A 9,071-nucleotide genomic window follows, 5' to 3' on the forward strand; every position below is an offset into this window, starting at 1 on the left:
AATGCCTGTGGCTCTGCTCCCCACCCCCCTCCCACCCCCAAGTCTCTGCTCCTTCTCCCTTGCATAACAGGGCCCTGGATGTTGGCCCAGGTCGGTGCACACACTTCAGCTGCCCCCCAGGAACCCTCAGGCGCCGCAGTGTACGGGGAGCCCTGGAGTCCTTGTGCTGACTGTCCTGAGCCCCAGACCCCACAGGGACACCGAGTGGGGTGGTCCAGTCGCTAGACATCCCTCCGCAGAGAGGCCACTCTGTGATGGGTTCCACCTGCCCTCTCTCTCCTTGACTTGCCTCTTTCTTTGTTAAGCAGTGCACTGTCTTGAACTCCAACATCAAAGTGTTTCTTCGACCTCGCCTCCATCCGAACGTAAGTACTACAAAGACAAGCATTTGTTTTGTTTACTGCTTTGTCTCCAGCTCCTACAATCACCCCTGGTATGTAGTAGGAGATCAAGAAAGGTTTGTGGGGGGAAGAAAGGCAAGAAAGATGGAGGCAAGTCAAGAGAGAGGGAAGGGGAAAGGGTGGGATTTGTTGGTTCCTCCTTGAGTGATACCACCCACCCTGGGAGGGGCTGAAAGCCTCACATGCTGTCCCTCCACGGTGACGGGGACCATCCACGCTGTGGCCTCCAACTCAGCTGCCTCCGTTTATAGGCATCAGCCTTGGCTCTGAGCCTCGCCCTGGCCTCTGCTCCCTGGGGGTGCCCCTGCTCGCGGTACCCGAGGGAACACCGCCAGCAGAGAGTGCAAGAAGCAGACCAAGTGAGGAATTTCCAGTATGCATAACCACAGGCACATGGCACTGCTTCTCCTGGTGGAAGAGAGAGCAGGGGAGAGCCGTGTCCCCTGTATTTGGTTCCTATCAATTCTCCTGATCTGTCTGCATTCACAGGCTGGGAAAGACCCCCAAACGGGCTGCAGTGGCCACCCTAAGAAGGGTTCTTCTCCTTCTCTTTCAGACCCATCTCTTTCAGGACCATAAGCAACTCTGCTCCTCGTCTCCCACGCTGTGGACAGGGATCCCTGGTAGGCACTGTTTTCTCTGTCCCTAGGATGCCCAGGTCCTTCGGCTGCAGGCTCCCATCACCCAGCCCTTGCTCCCTGCACAGGGTGGTACTCAGTGAATGTGTGGTGGCTCTTCGTGGGAAGAGAGGGCAGAAGAAAACCTGTCCCCTCCACTTGCTTTCCTGCTGTGGCTTTTCTCAGCTCAAGTGCTTCCCTTCCCAACTGACCACTTATGAGGCCTCACTTTGTGCTCCATCCATTCAAAACCAAGCGTCCAAATGATGCTCCCTTGGGGATTTTCTTTAGAACAAAGACAGTTTTCATTAGCACTGTTTTCTCCAGCTCCTGGGCTCTTCCACCTTTCGTGAACTGAGCCCCCTTCTGAAGTAAGGCATGGGCACCCCGAATGGAAATGGCTGGATTAATGCGCATGCATGTCCATACTGGTGCAGGGCACCTGCTTTTCTGGGACAATTGCCATCTGGAATCAGACGCCTTCCTCATTGTGTGCCTATTTCTGGACAAAGAAAAGGAGAATTGGATGAGAAGCAGGCCTCCTCTCCCACATCCTCCAGCCGCCTGGCAGGCCCAACTAAGACACCTGCTCCAGCTCAGGTGGTTTACGTGGCTCTAGTGAGTGGAGCAATTGTGGCGTTTCACCCCAACCTTCTGCATAGCAGCATTAGCAGATCAGACACTCAGGTGTGGGACAACATGTCCTGAAAGGCATCTCTGGGTTCCCCCTCCAGGGCCTTGGGTGCTGCCCTGCCTGCTCTGCTGATGGCTGCCTACCGCCCCCCACCACCACCAGAGCAGCAGAGTTCCCTTCAGTAGCTTTCAGGGACTGGAAGGAAAGTGGGACGCCTCTCCCCGCAGGTAAGGCTACCATTGGTCTCCTGGCTCTCGGCGGGCCGGGGGCCCATCCCTGGATAGCAGCTGTGGGGAAAGACATGGCTCTGGAGTTGGAGACGGGAGTCAGATGCTGAGACCTCCAATAATGTCCATTTGTGGAGGCTTTACTATTTATAACACTTTTGTTTTCTACGATGAATAGATAATGCTTTTAGAACAGAAAAGTGAAATGTAAATCAACTCCACAAGAAACAGGAAGCTCAAAATTTAGATCGGACCAAGTCTTTCCACCTAGGGCAGGTCTAGGGATAGAAGAAAGACGGATGCTTTTGGTAGGAGAGGAAATGGAGGTGAGGGGGCTGTGCTGGAGAAGTCAGCACCTGCTGGGGGGCGGGGGAGGGCGGGGTAGAATTTCAGTTCTGCTCTGAATTTTTCCTTAGAATACAATAAAATATTGTATTGTAAGATACTGGTCTGGAGGGCAGGCATGGTGGCTCATGCCTGTAATTCCAGCACTTCGAGAGGTCAGGGCTGGTGGATCACCTGAGGTTGGGAGTTCCAGACCAGCTTGACCAACATGGTGAAACCCCACCTCTACTAAAAATGCAAAAATTAGCCGGGTGTGGTGGCGCATGCCTGTAGTCCCAGCTACTCAGGAGGCTGAAGCAGGAGAACTACCTGAACCTGGGAGGCGGAGGTTGCAGTGAGCCAAGATCATGCCATTGTACTCCAGCCTGGGCAACAAGAGTGAAACTCTGTCTCGGCTGGAGGGGGCAGTGGGGTGGGGTGGGGGGTGCATAGGGAGAAAAGATACTGGTCTGGAGTGATTTATTTTAGAAATATCAGATTCTGTCAAGTTTTTATGTATTGTCTTTGGGAGTGATTGTACAAATAGTGCAATGTTTTGAATAATCCAAGATCTAAATGCAAACACAATTTAATAAAATTAGAGACAAGGAAAACTATACATGGGGAGACCATATTACTCTTGACAGTAAATCCTGTGTATGTTCAATTATATTCATGTATTTGTCATTTGTATCTATCATATATGTATATACATATATATATGTGTGTGTATATATATATCACCTGGGGAAAGATACCATACACCTAATCAAATGAAAAGTGATAAATTGGAAAAATATTTTCGGCACATATGTCACACAAAAATATTCACAAGCCTGTACAAGGAGATCTCACAAGCTGATAAGAAAAACCAGTGAGCAATTAGAAGACAAGGTCAAGGGGAACAAAGAGCTCATGCTTCACTTGACTTGGTGATTGTTCAATACCAAGGGATCCCATCCCATCCGTAGGAAGAGCTGGCTTCACAGGAACACTTGGAACGCTTGTTGGTAACATAGGGAGAGGCCTGGCCCAGGGTGCTGGGGACCCCCAGTGGGATTGAAGAGAAGACTCTTGGGAGCACACAGACGATGGGCAAAGGGGATCTGAAAGACAAGTTTTCAGCAACGAAGTCACAGGGGGATCAGGTGTCTACCAGGAGAATGTGGCTGAGCAGGAAGCAAGTGCACACTCTGGAGTGTAATTAAGGAGGTCAAAATCTGTGCTCTTGTTTCCTTGCCTGCAAAAATAATTCCCTTTCCCCTGTTCTCCTCCTTTTCGGAGACTCTGTCACTGTCCCTCTGTGCCCACCTGGGCTCTCTCAGAGTCTTGCTATGGGATTATTCTTACAAGCATCTTCCCACCATCAGCATGGACAGGAGGGACGCATGTGCAGGCCCACATGAGCCCAAGAGGAAACAGTGCTTGGGAACAAAATTCTCATGAGACCAACGTGTGTTTCCTATGTAAGGAGGTGGCCAGGGAACTGTGGTCACAGTCAGCAGGGAGCCTGGGTGACCACGCGACACAGTAGGGCCGGTAGGACCGCCCAAGGTTATAGATGGTGCTTGTTTTTACCGATGCTGGTGGGCAGCCCGTTGCTTAGTTGACCGACCAGACGAATTCCAACACCCTTAAGCCTGCAGCACTGCCCGGCTTATTTCTCAGTGGAAGTGGTTGTGATGTGATAACCTGTAGAATCATGGCATTCACCCATGTTTACTATCTCAGCAATGGCACTGCTGTCTTTCCAGAGTGTGAGTCAGAGGCCCACATTCATCCTCAACACCACCCTCTCCCTATGCCTCAGAGGCAGAATGACCACAGAGTTTATTGTCCAAACTAGACACTTGGGGGAGTAAAAGGAGGATGACTTAGTCCATGGAGGCTACTGTAATAAATGCCATTAACTGGGTGGCTCATGAACAACACGCATTTCTCTCTCTCTCTCTCTCTCTTTCTTTCTTTCTCTTTCTTTTTCTTTCTTCCTTTCTTCCTTTCTTTTTTCCTCCCTCCTTCCTATCTTCCTTCCTTCCTCCTTCCTATCTTCCTTCCTTCCTCCTCCTCCTCTTATTCTTTTTCCTTCCTTCCTTCCTTCCTTCCTCCCTTCCTTCCTCCTTTCCTTCCCTCCTTCCTTCCTTCTTTCCTTCCTTCCTTCCTTCTTTCCCCTTTCTTTTCCTTTCCTTTCCTTTCCTTTCTTTTCCTTTCTTTTCTTTTCTTTTCTCTTCTCTTCTCTTCTCTTCTGTTCTTTTCTTTTCTTTTCTTTTTTCAGCGTCTTGCTCTGTTGCCCAGGCTGGCATGCAGTGGCATGATTATGGCTCACTGCAGCCTCAACCTCCTAGAATCAAGTGATCCTTACACCTCTGCCTCCTGAGTATCTGGAACTGCAAGTGTGTGCCACCATGCCCAGCTAATTTTTTAATTTTTGGTAGACACGGGAGTCTCACTATGTCGCCCAGGCTGGTGTCAAACTCTTGGTTTCAACTGATCCTGTCACCTCAGATTCCCAAAGTGCTGGGATTACAGGAGTAAGCCATCTTGCCCAGCTGACATTTATTTCTCCCAGTTCTGAACTCTGGGAAGTCCTGGATCAAGATGTTGGCTGATTTTGTTTCTGGTGAGGGCCACTCCTGGTTCATAGATAATCTTCTTTTCACAGTAACCTCACATGGCAGAAGGAACAAGAGGTCTGTCTCTGGCCTGTTTTCTAAAGGCACTAATTCCATTCATGGGGGCTCTGCACTCGTGACCTAATCAGCTTCCAAAGGCTCTACCTCCAAACACATTTCATTGTTGATTAGATTTGAACATATGAAGTTTGTGGAGACACAAACATTTGGACCATAGCAGAGTAATAATAAATGGTGACTTTTTTTGTGTGTGTGTGTGAGACAGAGTCTCACTGTGTCACCCAGGCTGGAGTGCAGTGGCACCGTCTCGGCTCACTGCAACCTCCACCTCCCAGGTTCAAACGATTCTTCTGCCTCAGCCTCCTGAGTAGCTGGGATTACAGGCATTCGCCACCATGCCGGGCTAATTTTTTGTATTTTTAGTAGAGAGGGAGTTTCACCATGTTGGCCAGGCTGGTCTTAAACTCCTGGCCTTAAGTGATCTGCCCGCCTTGGCCTCCCAAAGTGCTGGGATTACAGGCATGAGCCACCGTGTCCAGCCAATAAATGGTTACATTGTAGCGGCAGGTCACTGTAGACTGTTTCAGCAAATCAAGGTGTAAGGTTGCCCAAACCAGAGCCAAACCATTACATGGATCTGTGAACTTCACCTGAGAAAAATCTCTCAAATCTATCCCTTTTTCTCTACTCCCACCACCTTCATCCCAATAACCATCATTTCTTCCCTGGACTGACGTCCACCTATGCTTGTACTGGTTTCCAACCAAGTGATCATTTCAGATGGAAATCTGATCATGACAGTTTCTACTTCAGCACTTTCAATACCCTCTGAGACACCTCTTTGCTCTTAGGATACAATTAGAAGAACCTGAAACGTCTTAATGTCTGTTTCCTTCACAAGGATGCTTCCCAGTGAAGACAGAGACCCTGACTATTTGCTCACCATGTTACTTTTAGCATCTGCTCTGTGCCAGTGCTCCTTAAGTATCAGCTAAATGACCAAATGAGTGAACCCATGAATGAATCCATCAGGTTTCCTGGGCCTGCAGTCTCTGCTGTGATGGAGAAGGCTGCCTAATGTAAATGTATTAAAAATACCCCTTATCTAAAGCTCCAATTTTGCGTCCACTGATGACATCCCCTGTCATGTGTCTACACTGTTTTTGTTTCCACTGAACTTTTGGTATAAATTTAGCTATTTGTATGGTATCTTCCCCTCTTCCTCTCCCCTCAAATTTGCTGTTTAGTCCCATAACTTTAAGAGATTATTTGAATTCAAACAAAACGACAAACTCCTACTTTTGTTTCATTCTTTGAAAAACAAATTCTGTATTTCACTGGAAAAAATATATTTCTCTTCCAGTTAGCTTTCTAAAGGGAGAGCTGGCAGGAAGTAAAGGAGCTGAAAATTGCCAACATTCCATTTTTATTTAATGCATGTTACACAGACATGGTCGTGTTTCAATAGATAGGAACAAATGCTACTATTACATGCAAAGGTTAACAATACAAAGTATTATTACCATAAATCTGCATAACATCTAGAAGAAATAAAAACTGCTTTCTAACTCTGGAGCACCCATTTCAATAATAGCAGCATTTGTTGGGGCGGCTTGAGCGTATGCCCCTGTGGTTAGGGAGCACGCATGTGTTCTTAAACACCAAATGCATTCACAGTTTTGAGGGAGAGAGGGAATGGAATTCAGCAGAAATATGTATCTAAATAATGCATGGTTATGTCTCCACGGTAAAATATACTACCATCAAAACCATTTAAGAATAATAACCTAAATGCTTTTGATAGGAAAGGTTTGGGCCATGTTTCTTGACATATTGTACTCAAATTAGCTATGGAAATAACCACATAAGAGCTGTGGTGTTTCCCCTATGGGGTCAAAACCTTTTCTTGTCAAAAGCGTATGAGTTACTCTATACCTCTAGCCATGGCTCTGCCAAGGCAACAACCCATAAACAGCAAAAGACGAGGCAGAGCCAAGCAGATGCCAATGGCTCCAGGTTCCTGCAAACCTGTTCCTGTTGCTGCTTGTCTCCTGTCCAGATGTCATAGCCATTAGTACCTGCAGGTCCCACCAGATTGAGACAATGAGACTTGTAAGCATCATCATCAAAAAGTACAGCAAACATAGGCTATAAAAGCAAACTCCATAACTGACAACTACAGTAGGCTGAATAATGACCCCCAGAGATACCAGGTAATAACTCCTGTGTCCCATAAATGTTACCTTATATGGAAAATGGGTCTTTGCAGGTGTGATTAGGTTAAGAATTTTGAGATGGGGAGATTATCCTGAGTTAGCCTGGTACTCCCTAAAAGTAATCACAAGGGTCCTTAAAAAAGAGTGACAGAAGGAGAGTCAACACACACAGGAGAGGAGACGGTAATGTGATCACACAGGCAGAGATTGGAGTGATATGGTCACAAGCCAAGGGATGCAGCAGTCCCAGGGACCTAAAGGAAACAAGGGATGGATTCTCCCCTAGATCTTCAGGAGGGAGTGCTGCCCAATCCACACCTTGATTTTGGCCCAGTGAAACTGATTTTGGATATTTGGTCTCCACACCGTGAGAGAAGAAATTTTTGTTGCTTTTTAGCCACCGAGTTGATGGCGACTTGTTACAGCAGCCACAGGGAACAAATACAGCAACTGACCAAGGCAAGACTCTTCTGTTGCAAGCAAGAGAAATCATCTTGGGCTGACTTTAGCAGGAAAGCAACTCACAGGACATTGATTGGAGGGTGCAAAGCATCTAGGATGTTCAAAAGGACAGGGCCGGGCATCTGGACAGATGGCCCCACTGGTGCTGTTGTGAGGGAAGCTGCACTAGAATGGTAAGCTCCAACAACATGTTCTTTCCTGTTAGAGACACTTCCTGTGTGCAGGCACCCTGCAAAGACCTTTCCATCCTCACAAAAGCTTGTAATGGCAGTTAGAGACAGAGAGAATCTTAGAACTCTGAGTCTTACTGCATCAGATCTTTTTCCATTGCATCAACATGCCTCCTTTTAGAAGTGCAAGTAAGATCTGCTTCACATTGAGCTTCCAGACACAGAACACGGTGAGTCAAGTTTCACAGAATGTCCTAAAGCCCAGTCCTCTGTATTAAGATGATTTAACACTGGGGAAGAGAACCTTGGGCTTCATGTGCTTTTTGCATTGCGTGACTCCTTCATTCTTGCCACGGGTCTTAGGCCTTTTTGTAGGGTCAGGGCTTTCTCAAGCATCCTTAAGCATGTTAGAGTCGTGCCTCTGTAGGTAGAGTTTCACCTGTATTTTAAACCTTTACTTGCACGTGCTTTATGTTTTTTCCACCTCCTCCTTCTGTTAACAAACACAAATATACTTTATTATAGAAAAACACTGCTGAATTAAAGACTGATATTGAGAGTTTACATTCTGATATAGTGCCTTTTTATTACATCTCTTTACAATGAAAACACATAAGCAAGCTCCCCGAGCTAACATTCCCTGTCCCTGCCTCATGCAAGTCAGCAGCCCAGGGTATATGACTCACCCCACTGAAGGTTCATGCCACAGCACCACTGCAAACTAAACAAATTCTTTCCACGTGAGACTTAGGGTTAAAAAAAGAAGTTGTGTTCTAAAGGAGAGAGATACAGTTTTGAAAGGAGCACTAGAAAGAAAATAAAAAGGAAATGAGACCTCAGTCGACCACGTGCTGAGCCAGCCTGCCGGGCTTCCTTCCTCCATTGCTTCTGCTGTGGCTGCCTGTGAGTGGGGGCTTTCCACAGAAGGCTGCAGGTCCAGGAACCGGGGCAGGACTTACCGACCTCACCGGAGTGTGGCCAAGGACAGAAATTCTCTGTGCTGAAGAGAAACCTTGTCTAGTATGGAGCTCTAAGTTCTGTACTTAAATGTTCCCTGACAGGGGGTGGGGCTGGGGAGGGTGTAAAACAAAAAATTATTCTGACACTTTTAAAAATGGTATGTAAGACTTTATTCAGGACAATTGCAATTGGTGTCCACACTGTCACAACAGGGGACAGAGATCAGGCGCAACTCCCAATACATGAACAAGGAGCCAGACGTGGTGGCTCAAACCTGTAATCCTAGCACTTTGGGAGGCTGAGGCAGACAGATCACTTGAGGTCAGGAGTTCAAGACCAGCCTGGCCAACATGGTGAAAACCCATCTCTACCAAAAATACAAAATTAGCCAGAGGTGGTGACAGGTGCCTGTAGCAGTCCCAGCTACTAG

The 9,071-nt window shown here is 47.2% G+C and overlaps 1 long non-coding RNA gene across 1 annotated transcript; it reads right to left on the reverse strand.

Annotated features, from left to right (window-relative positions):
* Nucleotides 1-6,137: 6,137 nt before the first annotated feature.
* LOC116269209 lies at nt 6,138-8,994 on the reverse strand. Its single transcript, XR_004176661.1, has 2 exons — nt 8,368-8,994; nt 6,138-8,174 (listed from the first exon to the last, which is right to left on the reverse strand). It is a non-coding gene; the product is annotated as an uncharacterized LOC116269209 (long non-coding RNA).
* Nucleotides 8,995-9,071: the final 77 nt, after the last annotated feature.

Source organism: Papio anubis, chromosome 10 (genome assembly GCF_008728515.1).
Source record: "Papio anubis isolate 15944 chromosome 10, Panubis1.0, whole genome shotgun sequence".
Lineage (NCBI taxonomy): Eukaryota > Metazoa > Chordata > Mammalia > Primates > Cercopithecidae > Papio > Papio anubis.